Source organism: Orbicella faveolata, unplaced genomic scaffold (assembly GCF_042242905.1).
Source record: "Orbicella faveolata isolate gen_17 unplaced genomic scaffold, um_ofav_v1 contig_35, whole genome shotgun sequence".
Lineage (NCBI taxonomy): Eukaryota > Metazoa > Cnidaria > Anthozoa > Scleractinia > Merulinidae > Orbicella > Orbicella faveolata.
Genome location: NW_028301564.1, coordinates 30,408,555 through 30,435,058, shown reverse-complemented (window position 1 = coordinate 30,435,058; position 26,504 = coordinate 30,408,555). Strand labels below are relative to the sequence as shown.

General features: G+C 36.5%; 2 long non-coding RNA genes across 2 annotated transcripts; both read left to right on the top strand.

Moving 5' to 3' along the window:
- The first annotated feature begins 1,934 nt into the window (after positions 1-1,934).
- LOC149104167 (uncharacterized) lies at positions 1,935-5,108 on the top strand. The gene is made up of 3 exons (XR_016202032.1): positions 1,935-2,048; positions 3,155-3,232; positions 3,844-5,108. It is a non-coding gene; the product is annotated as an uncharacterized LOC149104167 (long non-coding RNA).
- A 340-nt stretch (positions 5,109-5,448) lies between these two features.
- LOC149104166 (uncharacterized) lies at positions 5,449-11,987 on the top strand. Its single transcript, XR_016202106.1, has 3 exons — positions 5,449-10,051; positions 10,660-10,706; positions 11,720-11,987. It is a non-coding gene; the product is annotated as an uncharacterized LOC149104166 (long non-coding RNA).
- Positions 11,988-26,504: the final 14,517 nt, after the last annotated feature.

Here is a 26,504-nt window from a genome sequence, read left to right as displayed (position 1 = left end):
TCAAAGGACATCCCGTTCATTTTAGTGTCAGAAACCGTCGTGTCATGTGAACGTGAACCAGCATCTTCGTCGATGTACGAACTCCCCTTCGCAGGTAAGTGTACGCTTTCGTTTTCTCTTTTCATGTCCTTGTTAGCTTTTCGCTTCGTTTCGCTACGCCTGTGCTTTCTCGCAGTTTAGTGGTTTAGTACAACTATTTCGTTGAGCAATTTTTTACGTCCACACAGTGAAAAAATTTTTGAATACTGGGAGGGTGTGAAACTTTCGGAATAAAGAATTACTAAGTTCGTGTAGACAAACACATCGGAATAGCAGGTTTGAAAGTTTCTTATTGAATACCACATTTCAGAAATAAGTTAATTTACTAGCTCTCTCGTTCGTCGTTTTTGTACCTGTTTTATGTTGTCCACGGCGCGTCTGAATTGCAGGTCACATTCCACAGGTCAGAGCACAGGTCACTGTGCTACAGATAAATAAACAGCACCAAGATTCAGTCTCTTAGCCCTAATTAAACCTAGCACTCTGCGAAATGTTGATTTAGATCGAGGGGAAACTTTTGGCATAGTTATTCATCAGTAGAGTAGCGATTTCTACTCTTGACCTGTGGAATGTGACTTGTGTTTTAGACCCGGCTTGTTGTCCATTGCTCTGATGCTCTGAGTTGCTAAGGGTGTGAAGATCTGACTGACTTAATATCAACAGTTTTAAAGTTACGTCAATAATATTTCCTGAGCATTTAAATTATTTTCTCATGCAGGAACAGTTTGTCTCAATACAATCGCTGAGCTAACTGCTCGTGAAGGTTTTAATTGGAGTTTAATTTAGTCAGTTTTACTTTGGGAGCGATTTTGTTGAGTTGTTATACAGCCATCTTTGTCCTTTACTTCAGGAGTGATTTCTGATACATTTTCGGGTAAGTAATATCAAAATATTGCGTTAGAATTTCAGACATAAAGGCAGATATGTGTTATAATTGTCTTTGTGGTTATTGTTCATTTATCTTCATGTTTTCATGATTGTTTACATTTTCGTGAAATCAGAAATTACTTGACGAATAGCACCAATTTTGAACAAACTTGCTTTGAATTCTGGCGGGAACATTAAAACTACCTCACTTCAAATAAAATAATTCTAGGAGAACATTAAGAAATTTGTTAATGCAGCCGATATGGACAGATGTTACGTTATATGGCCGGTTTCTAACTACCGAACAGATTGACCGACTGAATATATTTTTTGACAGTTTTCTCTCTCCTTCTGGCACCAGACGAACAGAGGGGTATCCGAAAGAAATGTAACCATTATGAGCAGCCGTGTTCAGCTTTGGAGCTCCGTTCTCTCCTTATCAGCCTCTTCATGTTGCGATCAACTCCAATTTCAGGTAAATTCTAGGTTTTGTTTTATCTTTATTTTACACGTATCATCTGACCTTGTTGCAAAGTCTGATTTAAAAGTTGTGATTAAGATAGCTATGACGATAAATGCATTGTTATGGTTCAGTTTGACCTTTGCTACAATTTGATAACTTTTTTGTTCTAGTGTATGATAAAAATCTTTTTGGATTGCAGGTTGTAGTTCTTGGGCTCTAGCGCAACCTGGAAGTTGACTATAGGAAATGACTGATTTCAGATAAGTACATCGTAGTTTTGTTATTTGTTCGTCGTTTTCCTGGTAAACGATTTAATTCAGAGCAAGATTGATCGGAATACAATATACCACCAGAATCCCAGACCTGACACGTTTGTACGCAGTAAATTTTCTAAGCGAAAAGAAAGCCAGTCATCACTATAAAATGCATTTCTCTAGTCTCTTGCAATTGATTTCAGGCTAGCGAATACAATGTAATATGCCTGAAAATAGCAACATCGCACAACTGCAAGACTGTTCTATTGAACAAAAGGAGATTTATTCATTTATTGACATTTCCTCTCTTTTTTCCAAGGTTGAACACAGAGTACACGTGCATTGAAAGAAAAAGCGGCCATTTTGGATTGTGGTGTTTTACCCTTCGCTTCGATGCAAGCAGACGACATCTGAAAGATCTTATAGTCAGATAAGCTCGTTGTCATTTAATTATTACTTGGCTTCACACTAGAAGCTAAGTTAGTTTCAAGAAAGCAGTTGACTCAAGTGCACTTGAAAATCTCAAGTCGCACTTTAGAAAATTTGGCTTCACACCTGATGACAAAGTATATTACTTGAGCATTTTCGCAGAAAAATAACTCATACATATTACAAATGCGATTGTTCGGCAGTAAAATCGTGAAGAAATGCATATGGTTGCTTTGTTGCTAAAGAGCAACACGGCAATAGCAGCAAAACAAAGGAACAAACGACATATTTCTGTATTTCTCTAGAGTGGCTCAACAACGCGGTTTTCGGCAAAGAAATTGCTGTAGGGCTTTAGCTAACCTAGGAAATGTGTTTCCGTGTGACTCGTCCAATGTTCAACAGAGTTGTGCGATTGCAAAGAAATGACCTGGTTGAAACTTGAAACAGCAGCTGGTTTGTAATTTGCAGAAGAGCATTTTCTGTGTCGGATGATATGAAAACCTATGGTTAAGGTTGTCTATGAAAATGAAATTCAAGCAAGTTGTTTACTAGTATCGGTTCGTTCATTAGAACTGTTAGTAGCAACGCTGCACACCGCCTTCAGTTGGCTTCCATTTCCTATTGGTCAAGTGTGCTCTCAAGTGTGGTGTAGACCATACTTGGCGGCGTACTTCGGCTTCTTTGAACTACGAACGTTTCCATGGTCACTAAGTTAAGTACAAGAAAGCACATTTTACCCCTTCACAATCAAAGTAGGTTCCAAGTGCACTTAGATTATACTTACAAGCTCTAGTGTGAAGCCAAGTACTTTCTTAACTATTCTGCCTTATACCATTTACAGTATCAGTCCAGGAAAGAAAATAATTAATTTCTTTTATCATGTTGAGTACATCCTGAGGGAAATAACCAAATGAACTGTCTTCCTGTAGCAAAAAATTAATAATTTTATACTGCTTTGTGCGCGTTCAAACGCTGCCTGAATAGCATTTATGCTTTAAATGTCTCTATAAACCGCTGGCTCTACATTGTTTTTGACCAAATTCCTAAACCTAACGCAATTTAAGTCAGTATATCAAAGCTTCCTCTTTTCTTTTTCATGCAGGTTTTAAAATAGATATGCTGAGAGAAAACAAGTCCATTTTGTACGACAGTGCGTGGCTCTAATGTTCTTTGGTACAAAGTAAGTATTGCAAACATCTTGGTTCAGATAGACCAGATATTATCTTGGCAGTTTTCTATTCATTAACTGAGAAATGTTGTCTAAATGTACCACCAAAAGCTCAGCAGTGACGTTCATAAAATATTTTTTGCCGGTGTTAGAAATTTATCTGCAACTTGCCTCACTTGGTTTCTGGCAAATTTATGAAACGAAGGACTGAAAATTTGCCAATGCAAGAAAAGCAACTTTGTTTAGCTCTTGGACTCAGTGGTTTCAATCAGTAGTTCACTGCTTGCTAATGGCTGGAAACGCTTTTTCTCTACAATAAGTCCAGCACCTCAAATTTTCCGTTTTTTCGGTTTCAGTCCAAAGTTAATAAAATCTCCTTCCATGTCAATACATTTCAAAGTATCTTACAAAGAAATTCTTTAACTATTTTAATGTCCTCGGCAGAACCAGGAAGTTTGTTTGAGATTTGCCAGCCAACAAAAATTTAGTGTTTTCTTAAATAATTATACCATACAGTATTGATGTCTGCTTTACGACGCCACTGCAGAATTGTCTGTTATTAAATTTATAAACACGTCTCGAATTTGTTGCTGAAAAAAATAGTTCGTTTTATGTTTTGCCAGGTGAACTCGGATATTGAACAGAAAGTGTGGCCATTTTGGATTGCAGTGTGTAATTCTTGAACGCTGGTGCACTATGACATATTGGAAAAATCTTAATTCAGATAAGTTCACCCTTTCCTTATTTTACTTGAATTTGTCGTCGATCATTTTAATAGCGGAGCCCCATACTCATATAGGAAAAAAAAGAAACCCATGAGTTGATTTTCTCATGGTTATCATGGCTAGCGGTATTGCTCGTGGGCGCGTACGCACGACGGCGACCGAGTTGCCCAACATGGCGGCCATACTCCAAATAATAGGTTGACAGACATGCAGCCTTGGTTTACCGTGTACTTCCTTGATATTGGACATCCATGTTATGATCAATTGACACCTGTCAAAACAAGGTATCCGCTGACCAGTATCACGTGACCATATCGCGGGCTCAAGTTTACAGCTCCTCGAGGTCACGTGTTTTTTGAAGTTGACCGCTGACCAAGTGCTGGTTATCGATTGGATCGCGGGCTCATATTAGGTTAACTTGTTGGAAACAGGGCAGATTTCTGGGAAGTCGGTTAACGCTAACCCAGGATTAAAAGTTAACCAAATTATAACTTTTTCCTCTATACAAATGTGTTTTGCTGTTTTGTTTTGTGTATAGGGTGATTATTAAAACTCAAAGCAGAAGGCCAAACAATATGCAGAAAACCTCACCGCAAAGTTACTAAACTCAAATCAAAATTCTATCTTTTTCTGAGTTAGCTTAATCGGGCTTTGAGCAACCCGGCCCAGGAGCTACACTTTTAGGCTAGCCTAAATCTATATATTAACTGTGTCATTCCAAGTATCCTGTAGATAAATCTAATCGGGAGTGGTGAAAGATGAAATTTTGATCCTGTGGTGAGTGTGGGACAAAGAATTGAACATCTCAGTCCGTGACGGGATTCGAACCCATAAACTCTTAGATACCGGTTGGGCAATGAGGAATTGTTCTGATGTCCGAACGAATTCTTAAAAGTAACACGATTGCGAGAGATTTGTTCATCAATTTCAATAAAGTAATGCTTTAGAAAAGCACTGTAAATGTGTATTTAGGGGCAAATATTCGAAATTAACACAACTGGAGATCCGATAATCGTTGAAAAGTAATTTGATTTGTTGTGTTTTGCTCTTTTTATCACCAGGTTGAATGCAAACATCGTTTCAATAAAAAGTGTAGCCATGCTAGATCAAAGTGTGTAAGCTCTCGACGCCTGGCTCACGTTGACAGCCATTGAAAACACCTTTTTCAGATAAGTCGTTTTCTTCTCTGTTTACCATTGAACAGTTTCAGTCCAAAGAGTGATCAGAGTCTGCCCATATAAATGCCTTCCTGACCCTTTTTATAAGTATCTCAGTTGGAGAGAAAATATTGGAATCAGGATATACTGTCACTAGCAAGAAAATTTTTACTTGAAGACTGGAGACTTGTCCAGTGACATAGTGGAATCAAAGTTAACAGAATAAAACAACATGCTGGTGTTAATTATTATAACTTTCGTAAGAACATTGTGAAAACATAAGTGTTAAGTGATACAATCAATATTAACCAGCTATTTTGCTGATGTTTCCTTTCTTTCTAGGTTGAATGCCCTTTCAAAGAAATATGTAGTCATTTTGGATTGCAGTGTACTGGCTCTTGGAAATATCTTACTTCAGATAAGTCGTTTTCTTGTTTCTTTACAGTCGTTTACCAATAACGGATTCAGTCCAAGAGTGATCAAAACATAATCTCATCGTATCTCGCTGCGTTGTCAAGTATGTTACAAAGAAAATGTTTCCAAATTCATAAACTAAGAACAAAAGAAATGTATGACAATCAATTGGGAAAATTAATATTTTGAGTTTGAGACTGAAGTGCATGAAAGGTTGAACACCGCAATTTATTATTTTAAAGGACAACTTGAAACGGCCGAATATTCTCCGCAATGCAAAATTGAAGTGCTTTTTCCTGACATTTTGAATTCAAATTTAACAGAATAAAAACGTGGTGGTGGTACTAGTAATTCTTACAAATTTATTTTGATATAAACAGCGTGAAAAACAAAGATTCTAAAGTAGCATTTCAGCTTACTCTCGGCTTGGCTTTGCGGACGAAGATTTAAGGAAGTGATCCACTTATGCTGCAGACAGAGAACCATGTACGACAATTTACGAGAACAATTCCAGTTTAATAGTATAATGATAATTTGCAGTGCGAACAATGCTTTACTTATACGAGGCCGCAAATGAACTTGAAAGGCAATTCATTTAGAGAAGGAATTGCTCAAAATCAAATGTGTTTTAAAATAGTATTGTCAGGTATTCAAGAACGAACAGCAACTTAATTTATAACGACTGATAGAGCTCATGACTTTATCGGCGTGACAATCCTAATTGTGCTTTTGTAAACACGAAGCTTGACCAAAATCTATATAAACATGCACTACTTTTTCGTCTGTATAACTTGATATAAGTACAATGTTAAACATGGAGGTGAATGAAAGTATCATCGCCTAGGGCAAATTAGTGTCTTGCTACACCGTTTAATATGAAAAATTAACGTTTAGAACAGAAAACAGAATTAATTTTTCAGGTGGTTGAAAATATTTACGAGCGTTGTTTGGTTTCGATACGTACTTGCATGTGTCCGGGCACAAGTGCGTTCGAGCCTTGAGAGAAATGTCATGTTTTCGAAGTAGCGATGTTTCACTGACATGGATTTCAAAGTGTAGTTTGAGTATTTTCTTTTTCTCAAGAAAACACCAGTTTGTTGCATGTAAATAAAGTTTTTGTGTCGGTATCCAAACAAACAACAAACAAATAACATTCCAGCTAGAATAAATATATGACGCTAGTCTCGCAGGGTAGCTGAAATGATAAATTGAAGTAATGGTCGATATATTTTAAAACAAACAGCCAAAAAAAAAAATGGACCCTGAGAAAAATAGATAAATAAAACAAGTACACAGTTCAAAAGGTGTCAAAACTACTGTTTGCACATATAAAATGTAATAGTGAAATGGAAAATAGATAAAATAGAATAGAAAAATTTAGAAAGCCTTAAATTTACATAGTATGTAAATTGCTGCACGCGCAGTTTCCCGCTTCCTTGGAATGTCGTTTTCCGTAAAAAATAAACTATCTTCAATCTAAGCAGGAGCCATAACCGGGGACGGAGACCGTAAGTCTCGGGATCTGCGCGCACCTAATAATATGGGGCACTTTTGCTATTTTTAGAACAAATTGCGCCACCCTGACGACATACATCCGCGCGGATCCACGCACATGTCGTGGGTTCTCGCGTAGATGTTGTCTAAAGAATAAAGTTTATGTAAGAAATCTCTCTACTCTGGTATCGAAGTAATTTGTGAATTTCTCAAACAGTGCTTAATCATAACCAAAACCTGTTTTTGATATTTTCTTATCATTTCTGCTCGTTTGGCAAGTTTGCAAAAGTTTTTGGAAGGAAAGTCTGACGCGTACAAGTAGCTCCAGGGCGTGCACTTTAAAGTTCGAGTCGCTGTTTTCAATTGTAGCTAATTGTCAACAGATCTTGACAAAGATTTCTTTCGTTATCTTTTGTGCTGAGATTCTGCAACAATTTTCAACGTAGTGAAATTTTACACAGCTGCGAAAATAAAATACAAGGAGTTTTGATAACTCGGCCAACAAAATCGAGATCGTTATTCGAGTTGATTAAAGAAAGCGTCATCGTAACTTTGCTGACAATTCCAGCTGTATTCACATATTTTCAGCTAAGCAGTTTAATATGTTCTCAAACATTTATCAACCTTGAACATATTTAACAACTACAGATATTATTGCGGAAGTCCAATTTGTCATGTTTACTGACTGTACAAAACACGCATCGGCGGGCGCTCTTATTCATCGACAACAGACAATTTATTGAATTTTTACACAAACAAAGCCTAGCCGTATCTACAGAAGTAAACTTATTGGGCCTTGATGAAATATCAAGCGTTGCTTACAATTCAGGTGAAATGCAAACTTGCAATTTTTTACTACTTTTCGGTGGCGATATAGACTCTGGCGAAATCCCCGCAAGCGTGTGGCAAGAGGAGGGAAACTTTGAAATCCTAAAACGCTGTAATATCCAAATTTTTCCAACTAGTTTTTTGCTGTGTTACGGAAAAACTGTTAATCTTCAGCATATGTGAAATTTAGAGTGGAGTAATGTGGAACTCTTGTAAAAGAAGCAGTGGAACACAACTTGGTCTGAGTGATATAAAACGGGACATACCTAAATTCGACACCGTCTTACTTCACTCGAATTGGAGCAGCTTACGACGAAAATACATAAACGTATTGAGTTGTGGGCCAAAAGCATAAAACATGTCGGGAATTTCGGATGCCATTTCCCCCGAGCTACAACCGCAAAAATCCTCGCAGCATGTACGCGCGCTTTCCGCACACGATGGCGCAATTTGTTCTAAAAATAGAAAAAATTGTCCCATACCATAGGGACAGCCCCAATACTAGAAATGGCGTGTGCTTTCGGTCTCCGTCCCCGATTATGGCTCTTGATCTAAGCTCATTTTAGCAACTCAGTGTGTGATTTTCACATCGATTCGACATAAGGAATATTAGTACAAAGTTATTCCATTGGAAAACGTTATTATCAGAAGTTAGAAACTAGTCTCACTTAGTGCAGGAACCGTGATTCTACAAGAAGTATTTATAAGCAGTATTACTGAGGAAAGGTTTCAAGACATCATTATCATTAAGGTTTAATTTTTGCTTTGGAACTTTTGAACAAACCTTTTGAATTTTAATCATATTCGTCAGTTCTTTTCATCTTTTATATGGAGTTCTTAAAAATGAAACAAATTTTAGAACATGCAAAGGGTGAAGGTTAACTGAGAGTGCCTCTTTCCATGTTCATCAAATCATAAATGTGGTATAGTAATAAAACATATATGCAGTATGTGATGATTAATCATCTAGGAATGTTAATTTTCGTGCAATAACCTGTCAGGTGAAAATGATATCGTGCTTTTGAAAATGGCCTCCATCTTGGATTTCAAAACTTTGCAAATATGTCAAAAAGTTTGAAAACACTAAAAAATATGGCGATTCAAATTTTTTTTAATTAAGACTTTGTAAAAACCAATAAAAATCTCTAAAACATAGACTTGAGCTTAGAAAAGTACACCAAAATTAATAAAACACCTTTGAATGTGCTTGTTTGCCACAGGAACGTCAAGAAAAGTAATGAACTAATTGACACAACAAAACGTTCCCTGATTGTTTTAACAAGGAGTTACCAAGTTTAGTTATTTATATTGACCTGCGTCAGTTTCCATTGTTTTCACTTTATCAAGATACTGGAAAGAGCATTGATCTAAATCCTGTTTCGAGACGCATTGGCAATAATTAAAGTGAGATAAGAAAGTACTTAAACACAATACATTTGAACATAGTTAATAGAGGAAAATGGTTATGAATCATTGCAAATTTCTTTGTTTTATGTTTTTGTTGGTTATTTGGGGGGGGGGGGGGGAGGTTGATCCTGCACAAAATCTGGAAAAATACAAAAAGTGGTTATGTGTGCTCATACAACTAACCAATACAAACATTGCGATTACGTATTTCATGCACAGTCTAGGAGCATAAAACAAAAAGATGTGCAGGGTCAAAGACCTTCCAACATAACTCTTAGCCTGTTTGTTTGCTTTTTTGATGTTTGCTGGGATTCTTAACCATTCCCTCTATTAACTATGATTTGAACAAATACAACTGTATTAAGGATATGCTTGAAATTGTATCGATGACCTATAAGAAACTGGAACCGAGAATCAAACACGTAACCGTGAGGAAATTTAGTCGTGGACATGTTAACAGGTCGTTAATAATTTGCAGCAGGAAATTATTTCACATTATTGCTGTTAAAGGCTGTATTCTTACCCCGCATTTGTAAGTCTATTTCTCAGTTGGTCGGTAATAGCAGATCGAGTTTTGATGTTGTTTCCGAAACAATATTTGTTTTTCAACTCCTTGGCAGGCAAGTGTACTATGGTTTCTGATAGTTAAATAAGCGACGCTTTGCTAAGCAGTGAAAACACAAGGTCAATTTGCAAGGACCGACGTAACCTAATAAAAAAAGAAGTACCGGATCCTGTCCCAGTGAAGGATGTAATTGGACTTGGTGATGTCGGACTACTGACAAAAACGATAGGCTGATAAAAAGGTTTGAGAACGACATAATCAATTCATATATTTCGAAAAGCTTAAAAAAAACGCCTACTGCCTTGAAAAGATTGCAGAGGCTTCTGTTTTTGATTTTTCAGTTTTACGTTCTTTTATCAATAATATCAATACTATTGAAGCGTGAATCAGTGGTACCCTATTAAAAGTTAAAGGGACACAGTCACCTGGAGCACATGCGCATTAGATACCATTTGATTTCATAGGTAATTTGCATATCAGAGACACGATCCATACTGTTGTTAACCAAATATGATACAAAAACTATTATAGGATGAGCAAAAGGTAAGCCCACTCAAAAACAGGTTTTTCAGTAAACGATTGAAAATCAAGCAAAAAATTGCGAAGATTGAAGCGGATTTCTAGATGTACTCGACGAGTATCTTTGATTTCAGGTTGAGGTGAACTTTTTCAAAGTGAGAAAACTAGTGTTCAGGTCAGCGCGGTCCCAAAGCCGACTGTGTCCCTTTAAGGATAACAAAAAAACATGAAAAACCATTTTTAACAAGAGGTGCTGTTTTTGTAAGCGATAATCCAACCAAGTATTAACACAGCGCAGCAGGCCTTAAGTTTTGTATCACTCGACTTCAGTTTGCAGAGAAATATTAAGGCACAGCCCATCCAAGGATGCGAATAAGGCAAGTGGAAATGAATATGTCAGTTTCTTTCTTAAGATTTGTTAAGTGCAGTTCAGAAAACCTGAAAAAAGACATTAAATGCAAGTCATTTCTTCCCTACTCGTTCAGATCGAGACAGAGCGTGTTGTTGATCTAAGTAAGGAAACAAGGTCGTGTCAACCTGCCAGCAGAAGTAAATAGTTGCTGCAGAGTTTTAACTTTGAAAATTAAATTTACAATTTTGACTTTAAAATTTCTAGGTCCAAAAATGTTTTCTAACAAAAGAATTCACAAAATCAATCAGTCTTCATAATGATTTCATGAAAACGTTTTATTGTGATCACTCTTGATCATTATGTAAGAATTAATAGCCAACAGTTATTGTGCTTGACAACGGTACAGTAATCTGTTTATCATTAGTACAAATCTAGCGGATTATACTAATGCAATACTGCATTCTGATTGGCTGAGGTATATGTATATCTTGTACGATCATCCATTACTATTCAGTGGTTGAAGATTGTCTGCAAAATAGGGGCATTTTTTCTCGTCTCACCGAAGTTTCGGAAGAGGATTTAGAAATATTGAATGGATAATCAAATTCTCCAGAAGACTGAAACAAGGCCATTTGCTGCCACAGCACTCGGAATTTTATAAAAAAAAAATTGATAATCGCTCGGACAAAGCTGAAAGATGGACTCAAAAGACAGTTCATTCTGCGCTCGATAACACTATGGTGACGTTTTAATGTGTAGAGATCTAATTGGCAATCATTTAGTTAGAGTTCTATATTTAAACAACTAATTTATTTTGCTTAGTATATGTTTATTTTTTTCTGAAGCCAAAAGCTAGCGTTACCTTGTGAACATTTCATTGTATATGTAAGCACCGTAAGTTTATTTGGAAAGAAAATATAGAACAAGTAGGAGAGTATCGCAGAAGCACCCTCACTCCTACAGTTCATCGCATAATAATACATGTTGATTCTGCGTGACACATTCTAATGAACTGTTAATATTTGATTCGATCAACAGGTAGCCTGAGGAATAGTAAAGAAAGTGAACAATGATACACCACAGCGAACAACTGGCTAAAAGACAAACGCGGAAACACTTTCAAATAGACTCTCTTTGAGCTTGGAAATAAACTTTAAGAAAAGCACCTGTACTCCGTTTATCGTAAATCTGTCGATCCTCATAGTAAGTTACGATGGAATAGTTGATTAACAAATGAAGCGGACGTGAATATATATAATATCAAGTCTGTATGAGGGAAGAATAAAAAGATAGAGATTTTCGCAAATAGCGAAAGTAAACTTAGCTGATGTAAGGAAGGTGCAAAGAGCAAATTAAAGACTAGACTCCAATAAGCTCTTACACCTTCCTGTGATAAAATATTATTTAGAAAATAACTGTAGAAAAAAATATGCCGCAGAACCAGAAAGGTGAATGCGGTTAAACCTGTCTCGTTGTCCTTTACTTTGCATTTAAATTCAGTTTAATCCAATGAACATTGCTCATTCCCAAAGCAGAGGGCAATGCCAGAAAAAAGATCGTGAGATAATCAAAAAATCGTGAGATACCCCTACACGAGCCATTGTGCACAGTAGTATATCTTCGGCCAAAAATCCCCCACCATCTTACAGGGGAAGATTGTTCGAAGAGTCTTAATTCCTGTCCCCCAAAGCTCCCACTCCCCTGAATGAAACAATCGCGAAGGAGGATTAAATCTCGTCCATAATCCTTTACTTTCCTAGAAAGAATATTTGGAGAGGAAGTTTAACTCTCATCTATAATCCTCCACTCGTCCTTTAAAGTTCAAAAAGGGGTAGTAATAAGAGTTAGACTTCCTCCTAAAGTACTTTTCTCTGAGAGGGTTAAAGGTTAACAAGTAGCAGTAAGACTAAACTACATTGTGTCGACACTATGGGCATAAATAAGCAGTCTAGTCTTTCAGCCATTTCCTAAACCTTGACCATCTTAAAGAAAATTACTTTGGGAGGAAGTTTTACTCAAAATGTAACCACTTTTGACTTTTAAGGAAAGATTAAGAGATAATGGTTAAGACTTACACCTCCCTCCAAATCTCCCTCCTAGGAAAGTAGAGGATTATGGAAGAAATTTATTCCTCACGCGCGATTGTTTCATTCAGGGGAGTGGAGGTTTAAGGAACAGAAATTAATGCTCTTCGAACAATATTCTCCAGTGAGATAGCGGGCAATTTTGGCCAAAAGATAAACCACTGTGCCCAAAACAACGTGTAGGGGTATCTCTCAGTTACGATTTTCTTTAGGCATTGCGCTTCAATTTGGAAATAGAAAATGAACCTTGGATTCAACTAAATTTAAATGCAAAGTAATTTTCCTTCCAAGCAACGTAGAAGATAATCACTGTTAATAATAAAAACATTTACACCTTGTTTATTACGATTTCTGGAGTCATTAACTAAATTGAATATATGAATAAATTAACCATGGAAAGAGTCATCTTGCTCCCTACTACCTCCTCTGGGGAGGAGGAAGGAGGGAAAAAGAGTCATCTTGCTCCCTACTACCTCCTCTGGGGAGGAGGAAGGAGGGAAAAAGAGTCATCTTGCTCCCTACTACCTCCTCTGGGGAGGAGGAAGGAGGGAAAAAGAGTCATCTTGCTCCCTACTACCTCCTCTGGGGAGGAGGAAGGAGGGAAAAAGAGTCATCTTGCTCCCTACTACCTCCTCTGGGGAGGAGGAAGGAGGGAAAAAGAGTCATCTTGCTCCCTACTACCTCCTCTGGGGAGGAGGAAGGAGGGAAAAAGAGTCATCTTGCTCCCTACTACCTCCTCTGGGGAGGAGGAAGGAGGGAAAAAGAGTCATCTTGCTCCCTACTACCTCCTCTGGGGAGGAGGAAGGAGGGAAAAAGAGTCATCTTGCTCCCTACTACCTTCTCCCAACATGTTGTGTGTGTTTGGCCACCCTGTTGCGACATATCTGGTGTTGTGTGAAGTATGAGCCACGGGCACGTAATATGTCGGAACACGTCTCAATAGGGTGGCCAAGCGCGCGCGACATGTTACGCACAAAAATTTTGTGATATGTTGGGTTTACATGTTGCGATCATTTGGGGGTGTTAGATCTTTATTTAATAACATACTCTGTTTAAATATTTAAGTAATGGACAAGGACACAAGATTTTGCCGCAAACTTAGTTTGCGGCTTGTTTATAGTTCTTTTGATCTAATGTTGTAGAAGGTTTCAAGAGCTCTTTGTTGTGAGTCCTTTAATTAGCCCTTACACCTTCTTAACACTAGGAAAGGCTTTTGCGAAATTTCAGTTAAGTATTGTGCTTTGATTCACATTGTTTCGGAGAAGAAAATGCTGATGAAAGCTACGTTGCAAGTCCTGTTTATTGATTAGATAGCTTTCAAAAATTCAGGAATTTTTTTTAAAAAAAGTCACTTAACTCTTTTCGAAGACTTGCTCACCATCTTTTTTAAACACTTTATTTTAAGGTGGTTGAATTTAATATTGATAAGTGCTGCAGCCCATTTTCTTAACGGATCCGTCTAATCTCTGTGAACCTGTTGAGAAGGATTATCATTATCGATCAGTTAGAAGGGAAGTGTAAGTGCTACCTAGACAACTGAAAATACTTGCACTGAGACGTTATATGCTAATTTACCAACTGTACCGGTCTAACAAGAATGAGCGCAAAAATTTCAAATCTCTATGTCAAGTTTTTTCTTTCTTTAATTTCTTTTCATATACACAAGCTATTCGTATCTTTTGGGTTTGATAGGTTGCCATCAATACGTGGGTGCTACTTTGTCACAAAATCCGTTAACCAGGATTCTATTATCATTCTATAGAAAGTCAAGTTAACAACGTGTTATGCTAAAATGAACAAGAACTGTAGATCTACACCAGCTACCTTAAAAACAGCAAGGAACACACATGGTATCCATGGATACACTGAATAAACTTATACTAGAAAATTCGGCAATGTTGTGAGATTTGATATCAAGACAATATCCTACACAGTTGCTTTATTTCTTTATTCTCATCACTTGACTTTTTGAGAATGTTAAGACAGTTAGCAGAAATTGTGTGTTGATGTCTAGTTCTTGAGAATTGAAAAGTTCATTCAGTTCTACCTTGCCGCTATTTTCTACGTGACGAGCACATTGCTCTTCTACTGTCAATTTTAAACCTTTATTATCCGTAAGACAAAGCATTTAACTTGACTCATTTACTATGTTATAAAGTGCCCATGAAATGATCTTTCGAGCTAAATCAAGCCATTATTTAAGTGAACCCCAAATTACTGTTTATTTGTGTAACTGAAGTGTGAAGAAACATATTTTAAACTCAAAATTGGTAGGAAAAGCTCTATTTTGTTTTGGAGACTGATGGCAAAATCAGATTTGTGAACTCTCGGTTGTCAGTTTCTCACTGTCAGACATATTAAACAGAGTGCGTTTATTTTCTCACTGAACTTGTCGTGTAGAGTAAGTCATTTTATACAGAGAACGGGGTTTGTTGGGGAATTTGATGCCTCGCCAACACCTGTCTCAAGACCGTAGCTAGAAACGCTCCAAACATGCATGGAGTTACCACTTTTTATCGGTACTAACCGGTTATGTCACAGTCTTCATATCATACAAGCAAACGCAAACAAAACACGCGAGTTGGGCTACGAAAGACAGTTTAATAGGACAACCTATATACTACCCGGGACGGGCGGGGATGGGTAAAATACAATTGCACGAGTCGTCGATCGCGCGACCTCGGGGAGAATATGATGCGCGTAAAGATAGGTGCGGCCGAAATACGATCTGAGAATACAATCCATTAACCCTTATTAACTAATATTAATTTGTACAAAATTTAATATCCATTTACGACAAACAGAAATATTAAATTATTCTAGGCTATATTCCTTCCAGGAATCTTAAAGGTACTGAATAATTTTAAAATGCCTTAAGCTATCCCGCAGCATTTCTAACAGAGTGGTGCCAAATTATTTTTGGTTGCCATAAAATAATGGCAAATCGAAAGCTAATCATCATTATGGAATAATATAACTTTACTTCTTGTTTACTTTTGCAACAAAGTGGGCAGCACTATTGAACGTTGGAAATGGATAATTATAACTTAACTCACGTGTCTGCGTTTGAACATCTTACTTTTTAATTGTCATCGTACACAAAGAAATTAGAAAAAAAATTCAGAAATCGAGAGTGAAATTTGCGCTTCCATCGCAAAAGTGGTTTTGCACGAGAACTCGTTTTCAAACAGAAGGACAAAGTAAACTCGGAAATGGCCTATTCACTGCTCCATCAAGGCAATGATCCAAAGTTGATGACTTCCTTTTTTCTCATCATCTTGTTGAAATTAATATTATTGTAATTAACTGAAATTAATTGAAATTCTCATCATCTGCAGAGAGGAGAAATGAGCTGTCGATCACTATTTCTTGGAAATAATAGAGTTCATTTCTATAATCGACATAACTCGTTTCAGTGATGAACGACTTTTTAACTTGAATTTGTGATCGCTTTCTAGGAACAATACGTGAAAACTGGAGCGGAGCGAATGCTGGAAAATCACATCTTCGTTTGCACGGAAATCGCAAAGATATCTTTCTTTTGAATTTATAAACAATCCACCTCTGAATTACAGTTCAACAGTTTCTCACTTTTTCTTCTACAAATCACCAGTTAAGAACTTCACAACCTTAACTTTTTTGTACAGGACGCTTAAAACAAAAGTACTGTTTTTCCTTATCATTTTTCATGTGACTGTACCATGCAAGGAATTAAATTCGCACTCTTGGTATTATTTTGGAATTTTTTCCTATTTTGTCGTTGAACATCTTAGTCGTCATTTAGTTTTTTTCAAAAAACATGCTAAGTCGAGCTGCCACAAATTGCGGCCGTTTCATTTAATGCTCTAAAAAAACGACTGTATCGAGATGAAATCTACACAACATGCCACAAGAACAGTTCTTACAACCTGTCTGTGGGTAATTTATAAAGCCAGAATTCCTAAATCAAATGTAATGGTTATTTTGGGAGCATTGATTTCCTTTCTTGAACATGTACTGCAATTTTGGTGTCAAGATTGAACTTAAACAAAGTTTTCAAACACGTAAATCCAATTCTTTTCTCTGACCTTTTCCAATAAGAACGCCGCAAAAAGCTTGTAAATTGTACTTTTCTTCTACCTAGCCTCCTCTGTAACAATGCATAGAGTCAGCTTTCGTCACGACACACGACTGAAAACAATCTGCTGCTGGTGTTTTGTAGCGGTATTTCAGCCAACAATGCGAGCGATTTGACAAAATAAATCTTACGTTTGATATTTTTTCTACACTTAAAAGTATGAAACATTCAATACTTATTTGTTACATTTGTTCTCGTATATTTTTGATATGCGAAAGACGAAAATTTAACGAGAAAGCTGGAGATTACCCACTCACGAAAATCAGGAAAACTTATTATCTGACGTCACCAAACGAAAAAATAGCACAAGAAAATTACGTTAATTACTCCTGGAATTACGCTAAAAGAGGCGGAGGAAAAAATCATTTGCAAGCAGTTATCCCACAAGGGCAATGTGATTATAGATTTGAATTTGCTGTGCTGATAATGACTGCTTAATTTTGTTCCGTCTTCTTGCATTGCGTAGCACAGCAAAGGCAAGCTCTAATGTGACTATGACTATTATTGTTTTCTTCTAAAACAAAAATTGGAAAAACCAAGTAAATAGGTCAAGCTAAAGAAAGAATTTAGCCTTGATAACAAGCAAGTTTCAGAGGTATTTCTTTTGCCAGTGAGGGTTGCTAATGAACCGTATCTAAGCTCCTTTCAGTACAAAGTGTTGAATTCTGTTCTGTTTACTAATGATCGCCCGTGTAAAATAGGATTCGTTTCTAATCCCAACTGCACCTTCTGTCATCAGCTAACAGAAACCATATCCCATCTTTTGCTCGGTTGTTCTTTTTCATATTCCTTTTGGCATGAAAAATTTTGACATATTGCGATGTTATTGTTGAGACTTTCGAAGAGGAGAAGAATCTATTTAATTATATAGTAATTTTAGGGAAATCTTTCTTGTAGACTTGTCTATGTAGAGAAACATTACCCTCGTTGAGCCACTTCATAAGAATTTTGGTAATTAAATATGAAACTGGAAAACTCATATTTCAAATCGAACAAAACGAATTTGTTTAAAGAAAAATGTAAGATTTTTGAGGAAACAATTTTAACTAATAATTAAAGTACACAACAGCATTATTAAGAAAAATCGTTAAGTTAAATAAGTATGTAGATAAGAATTGACAAAATTTTTTACGTAATTAATTCAATATGGTGTCATTGTTAACCTCTCTGAACCAAACTTTATTCATTTTTCTGTAACTTATTTGTTGAAAAAGAATTGTATTTGATGCATGTAATTGTGGAAAAAAAATCGCAAATGAAGAAAAAAAGGCAACGAAAACGTCACCAAACAAGAGGTTCATTGAGTAAAAGAATGGCTGTGCACGTGCGTTTTAAATCTTTATACATTTTGAAGCCGTCCTGTGCCGAACAATAACGGGAAATGAACAAGTTCTGTGTATTTTGAAGAAGGAGTGTCGGGATGGTAATTTTTTCCTATTTCTATTTGGAATTGATCACTGGCATTACATATTTAGTTTGAGCAAGTTTTTAGTACTGATTGGCGTACTGAGCAGACATCCAGATAGTTACGAGATTAGAAATATCCTTTTTCTTTCTAGGTGTCCTCCCTGGCATAGGTATCGTCGTTGCTTAAGCTCCCTATTTACTTTCTTATCCACAACTCAAAATTCATTCTCTCACGCATGAGAAACAGGTCTTCGCATGCAGTTTCCAATGAAATTGAAAGCAAAGTAATGAGTTTAAAACCAGTTGAGAAGTATAATCTTTATGGTCGATTTCAATAAACGACAGAAATTCCATTTATCAATTATATAAACTGTGTTTTTTTCCCTAGGATATCCAGTTCGACGTCTAGATGACCTTTTATCATGTCTTTAATACCGATTTGTTAAGACAGATTTAATTTTCGTTCTATGATCAGTTACAATAATTCATGATGTATTCTTTAAAATGCATATTTTCTGAACATTTTAGCACAAAATTCCGTCCGATAGATGATATGGCCAGTCGACAATTGGAATGTCAATCAAAACGTTTTTTCAAATGAAACACCCTAGAAAGTACAATTTTGCTTTGTTGAATTTTTAAATGAACTTCAGTTTTCAGTTAATATTGTATTACGAGCATTTGATGAGAGAAAAATTATTATTTGCAAGGTAACTCATCGCAAATTGCGAAAAAACGTTTTCCCCGCGAAATTTAACCCGTGGAACTTAAGTCATAGCAATTTTTTTGACAATTTTCTCTCTTTCTGATCTATCTACGAATCTGTGCAAGATTTAATCCTCCAAAGAAGGCATTGTACAGATTTTGAAGGGCCAATGTCTAAATATATTCTGAAATCACCTATCGACGGTCCCTATTTTGGCTGTTTTTCATTCTTTTTGGGGGATGGGGTGGGGGGAGGGTCAGTTGCAATATTCAAAAAAGTATCCTTGCGTGCTTTCATAAGCATGACGTTATGGAAAAAAAATTACTCAGGGTTCCATATATGTAAACATTATGCAAATAAAAAACAGGATGAGAATTAATTACAAAGACACTTCAATAAGCTTGTATACTGTGGTATCGGTAGAAGTCATATTGCCAAATCCTGTGTTAAAAAAGTCCAGTGACAATATGAAAGTTGTTTCATGGTCTTCTTTTACAATTGCCCATCAGGTTCATTCAATAATCTCCCTCCAAGTAATTAAGAAGGAATCCACAAGTCGACGTTTGAGTAACAAGTGCGAAAAAAAACTTTGTACCCGGATTATTCACATCGTATTGCAAATTTCTCAGGTGCGACTGTTTTAAATATCTTCTCAAAGGAAATTATTTCTAACAACAGCAAATGTCGAAAACAGATTTTGAAGTTCATATGAAACACTTGAAATTACTGGTGAAATGAAACTGATGATGAAATTTTTCTGAATTTTGAAATTTATTTTGTCACGTTTCCATGGCAAGTTGTTTTCGATGTTATTTCAGGCAACTATTTTTATATCTCAAGCTTTTAGAAAATGCCAAAAGGACTGTGATATACTTACAATTATTCTGGAAGAAGGTTTTTGTCCAGTAAAAACTGAAATTGCTCGATTTCCTCTCGGATTTTGTCTTATTATTGTAGAACTAATTAATGATTAGATCTGAATAAGGCCACTTTATTCTATGCCTAATTTAGTGGAACGTTTTCACGTGACATCATCAAGTTTTAAAATCCAAACCTAAATAGCCACCAGAGTTTCTATCCTCATCAGGCAAAAGAGGTGCGAAAAGTATATATTCTGGCTAAACTCTAGCGAAATATTAACGTCCTTCGTTTGGAAACAAGTGCATTTCGAAGTTTAGTGTTATGGCAGTACGGGACAAAGCTAAGATCGCGTTTGTCGAAAAATATATACTTATCTCATGATTTTTAGCCCTTCAAGAGATAAAAGTAGTAATATGTAGGTTTGTGCAGTACAGGCAATCAGTGGCCTAGATAACTAAGTAAGCTCCAGATTGTCACACTATTTTCCGGCCGCCATATTATAACATACTACTTTGCACGGAGAAGGTATCACCTTAAACACGAATTGACTACAACAATTTAAAGAGCTTGTGAAACTTAATAATGGCTCTTTGGGTATAATATTCGAGGAGCAATTGGCTTTCAAAAACTGCAAAATTTGTGGGTGACAAAAGCGCTAATGAGCTTATACATTCTTAATAAAATTTTGAGTTTTTAAACCCGCGTCACTCAAAAAGCATGTAATACAACGAGCTCAAATTCCTTAACAGAGTTGATCGTGCTATGCCCTTTCAATATTCAGAAGTAATGTTTTTGTAGATCCATCAGAAACTGTATCACTTGTGAGGCAAATATTGTAAACAAAGATTCGCCTATTGGTGTACCAGGAGGCACACCAATGTGGCGACACGGTACACCATACTGGGCTGTGTAAATTTGTGCAAAACATTTAGGCGAATATCTGAAGTTTGGGATAGCGCACAGACCTAAAACCTGAAGAGGTGTTTTCTTTATTTATCTTCTATAAGATCACATTTTCTAGTTTTCTTTTTTTTTTTTGACAGTGAAAACGATCTATTGTAGTCCGGCTATCTGACAGCCTTTCCAAGATTTTTTCAAGACTCAGAATCCTTCTTTCTTCGACCAAAACAAAACAAAACAGCCTATCCAAAATTTTTTCAAGATTCAAAATTCTTCTTTACTCGACAAAAACAAAACAAAACAAAACAAAATAAAACAAAACAGCCTTTCCAAAATTTTTTCAAGATTGAAAATCTTTCTTTACTCGACAAAAACAAAACAGAAGAAGCTTTAGCCCTTTTTAGAGCAATCTTACTTTTAATTTGGCTCATTTTGAGACCGTCCAGAGTTATACGTTGTACAAACAGCACCCTTACATGAGGTTTGCAATGTATGAGATGTGACGAACTGGAAGATTAAAACCTTTCAACGGAGATACTTCACTTTATATTCTCGAGAATACTGCTCATGTGTAAGGGATGTATACATGCAAAACAACAATTCGATGTATCATTCATCTCGGGCTTAATGGGAGAAGTAGTGAGCATTCACGAGTTGATTTTATAGATAAGCCGCGGCCACGTCTTAATTACTACCCCTTCCTCTTCATTTAAAGTTTTCTCGAAAAGAAACCGCCATTGTTTTCAATTTAGCAAACTATTTTTTTCTCTTATCTGCATTTCCGCGACGTTTGGTTATAGTCTTTATCAGTACCTTGAAAAATAATAATAATCGATAGCTTCAGCGTAACGAACTCAGTGGTAACTTTCAACACATCATATGCTCAAAATGTATATTCTTATTAATGGTTTTCTCATAGTTTTAAATGTTAACTCTGAGAATTTAGTTTTTTAAAGTGGTAATTCTTACGTACATCCCGTGCTCAAAATGTGTATTCTCGTTACTGATTTTCTCATGATATTGTTAATATTAATTCTGAGAATTTGGTTCTTCATCAAGACAATACCTCTGGTTAATCAGTTTCTTAGATTTTCATAATTCTTGTGCTGAAACCGTTAGAAGTTAACGAGAGTGGAAATAATGCACTTATCTGAGATTTGATGTTTCTGCAAGTCAACTTGTGCCAGAGTCCAACAGTACATTGCGATCTAAGATGGCTGCCCTCTCTGTCAACAGTGATACATCAGCCCTCTGGAGCGAGCGAGAGAGACAAAAAGAATATTTAATCAACACTGCCTTGTCAACAAATAAATTTACGGTCGTGTTAGATACAGTTGATAATTTTGAAAATTATATTGTCAGAAAACAGTAGTGTTTTGATGTGGTTTCGAATTTTGGCATTTTCTTCAAAAATGAAATAGCTAGAATTCCCATGGAATCCAATATGGTTGTATTGTTCGCGCTTCTAAGAATCAAGGATTATGCTTTCTAACTTGGTTAATAATATAAGCTAGCTATTAAAATTGGATTTGATGATAATTAAAGAATCTTTGTTATGACCGTTTACGTCGTGGTATTCTCCTCTTCACCTAAACGTTTTCAGACGCTTAATTCCAAGAACGTGAAATGAAGAGTGAAAGATGTCCTTTCACATAATAACTCCACCCCTCTCCCCCAGCCCCCCCCCCCCCCCCCTCACGCGAAAATGATCTAGGCCAATAAAAGTTCGATCCAAAGTAGCTCAAAGTCCTTTCAAACAAACGGTAGTATCATTATAATCATTACTATCGAAAACAATACAGTGCACCAGTACTGTATTGATCTAAATTATGGCATTTTGTGGACAAGACAACCGTACCCTTACATACAGCAATGGTACGAAACTTGAAAATCTATCAATTTTGCAATCAGAGTCATGATTTTTAGCACTCTTGGACTAGTGCTGCAAAGATAGGAAAACCGTTATCTACTTATCTGAGCTGAGATGTTTTTCCAATAGTCATCGTACGCCAGAAGTGAAGCTCTGCACACTGCCATCCAAAATTCAGTTAAAGTTGACGAAATTCAATTAATCAGGGTTGATGAATAAATCTAGAAACTCATGAACTGTCCTTTGACACATCTTTGGTCATCCTGGAGATAGCAGAGCAAACGGCAGCAATTTTAGTTATTTAATCACCTAGGTTTACTTATGATTATTTCATGGACAGATTACTTGCTCACCCCAAAAACTTGTTCGCATGTTGTGGTCAGAAAGTTGAACCATAATAAATGGCCGTCACAAATTAAAACAAACGATTTGGAACAACTCTTCATCCTTCATGTATTTCTATTCAACTTGGTAGCGTGAGAATGAGTTGATAATGAAGGACAGCGCTAGCCGCCATTTAAGATAAAAGACTTGCTGTAAAGTTGATAACGAGATTTACTTACTTTTTTAATTAATCCTCTTCGTTCTCTGTGGGACACAAGGCAGCCACAATCCATCTACATTTATCTCTATTTAGTACGATATGTTGTTCCTCATTGAGCTCACGACAGGCGTCAGGTGGTTTTGGGCCAACCAGGTTTGCTGTTGCCAGTTGGTGTCCATCTCTAGGCAACCTTGGGAAGTGTGTGGTTAATCCATCGGATTCATCTGCGTTTGATTTCCATGACAACATTCTGGCAATAAGTTTTTCTGTCAACGGATCAGAGATAAAGAGCAATATTCACTGCTTGCAGACATTGACGTCAATTGTTTTGAATTTAATTTTTGTACAACCAAACAACTCTTTGTTTCAAAAGCCAATTGCTCTCATGTTGGCAAACAAATAACAATATAGCTAGCCTAACGAGCTTGGAAATCTTTCCCTGGGCTGAGAACTTTGCTATTTTTTGGTCATTTTCCTCATTGAACTACGCCTATAGGCTCGTCAGTTAGCTTCAGCTCAGATAAAATTTTTTTTTTAGAATTAATAAACGAATTTGCCAGGGTAGTCAATAAGTTAGAAGGGTTCTTAGATTCCTGCTATGGATTTCAAAAAAGGTTTTTTTAAAACAGAAAAACACGATCGCAGGACAATAAACTGAAGCATTCTACTAATGGATTATGTAAAAAAACAAAAAACAAAAAAACAAACAAAAAAACAAACAACAACAACAACAAAAAAAAAACAGTAAAACTTTAGTGCCACCAAATCGTAATATCTTAGACTCAGTACTCGATTTCCTGTATTTGTGAGATAAATGAAAAATGTTTTAACTTAATAGTACGAAATAAATAATACGTGTCACTTTGGTCTGTGGGTTAATTTTAAGCAAAAATACATCTAAACACGAGACTCGTCCATTAAAATTAAAATACATTAAAATTACGAGACATTCAGCACCAACGCATACAAAATTACCAGCGACATGCACTCATTTTGAAATCGATCACATTCTTTATTAAATTGCAAACCGGTTCTAATGTTACGTCTGAATGCCCCCAAACTGGACTTAGCTGCAAAACTTCAAAGGATTATATTAAATGAAATCTAGCGACAACTGTGATTCACTTATCTGAACTTCAACAGAGTTGTCGTCAACATGAAACTTGCCAGGAGTCCAAAGCTGGTCGTGCTACACTTAATTTGAATTGGTGAATGACGCCGGTCTTGCACTTAATGGGAACGAACTGAAGATTAGTTATAGGTTTTGATATAACTACATAACTGTTCTCTTCGTATCAGAGCAAAGGCAAAGGCGGTTGGAATTTTCAGTTTTTATAACAGTTAAAAAGAGTGTACATGGTAGCGCTCCGAGGTGACGAAACAAATTCCGAATGACAAAGTCAAAAGGCAAACCAAGCAGATTATCAAGCTGCAAACAAACATTTTATTAAAAATAATCATTCAGTTACTCACAAGAGAAATGTTTGCTATTCGGTTTTTCAACTTCGCCTAAATACAGTCTTCGGTGTCAAGGAAAAACACATGCACCTCGAAGCTTTCACAGCATTGAGGAAAGTTTTATTATACTATTAAATGATCAAATTGAAAGACGAGGGAAACAGCTAGGACACGTAACTAGCTAGAGAAAATGTGGACTTACCTGAAGGAAGCACATCGACTAAGATGTCTTTGCCCTTGCCTTCAATTCAACGGCGATAAACAACGAAAATATGGACTTGTCTGAAGGGAGCACAGCGACTAACATGTCTCCGCCCTTGCCTTCAATTCAACGGCGATAAATAAAGAAAATATGGACTTGCCTGAAGGGAGCACAGCGACTAAGATGTCCTCGCCCTTGCCTTCAATGCAACGGCGACCGACGCTAACATGGGTGTGTCATTCTACACTTCTTTATATATACCCACATTAAAATTCATTACAGCCACGAGAAATATGCTTTGAACAAAAGAAATACATCCCACGCTAAGATTGTGTGCTTTGAATTGTGAAAAATGAGCAACTTGGGAGAAAAACACGCATCTGAAAGGAATTTTGATCCGAATATGCTATGTTTGTAGTTAATAGGCCAATTTTGATATATTAAAATTCTAACTTGGCTCCGCGAGGCTTAACGGAATAATAAAAAAAGAAGTTAATTATTCATCCCTTAGACCCGAGGTGGTCTCTTTTGTTTTATTCCCCTAAGCCTCGGAGCCAAGTGAGACATTTAATAAATCGAAATTGGCCTCTAACTGTCGAAAATCTCACAGACAAGAACAGCGCGGTGAAGCGTCGTAAAACGCACTTTTGGTCCAGTTGAGTAATTACAGTAGCGTCATAATTCAACTTTAATAATGACGAAATTTATGCGTGCGCAAATTATGGCGCATACTCAGTTTTCCTACCTCTTTTTCACGTCTTTGGAAAATATCTTTGGAAGAAAAACTTTTCTCTGACAATAAATGAGCTTACGCAATCGCATGAAGATCCAACCGTCGATACAACCAACATTTTAAATTTTGACCGTAAAAATTCCTGCGGACGAAGTTCGCTGGAAAGAACGTGCTGCACTACGGTATTTTAATTTAGCGCTTCTATATCTAGAATTCAGTTTCTTTGTAGAATTGATATCTTGCCATTTGTTCGGTTTCTTTTTAACATTTTCTTTAGTTGTCATAATTTCTCGTGATTTTTTTTACGGAAATAGCCAAATTTAAGTTTATTTAAAGGAGCTCAGTCACGGTTTGCGCACATTGAAAAGTTTAGCCTCAATTTTTCAAATTCGTCGTTTGCAATCAGCGTTAATCTTCTCCATCCTTAGCCATCCTTGTTCCTTTATGGTTTATCATTATGTCATTGGTGTTTTTCTATCTTATTAAACTGTTATTTTTCCTGTACCTTCCGTATCTGAAGGTTTATCCTGTCCATTTGACGCGGTGAACCAGCTTTTTCACTGTAAAAGTACACAAAGGAAAGGTTAACAAAGGTTGCCAGAGGTAAAGTTCGATAGACTGTAAACAAGCAGGCGCGGATCCATACCGGTTTCCACCGTTTTACGGAAATCGGTCAGAATTTTCATAATAAAAAAAAATCAATAGATATGTATATATTTTTAATAAAAGTAAACTGCAGGTTGAATCTCGAAAATAGTTTTGGACATTCATTTTTTTAAAATTCTTTTTTGCTAATTACCGGAAATAGACAAGGGTCATAGACACGTTCTGGCGGCAAAATTTTACAGCCGGGAAATCACTAGTCTCCAGACGGCGGTGACGCCATCGCATCATCGCCTCGGGCGTCTAGACCAAAATTAGACTTCCCTGGGCGATTGTGC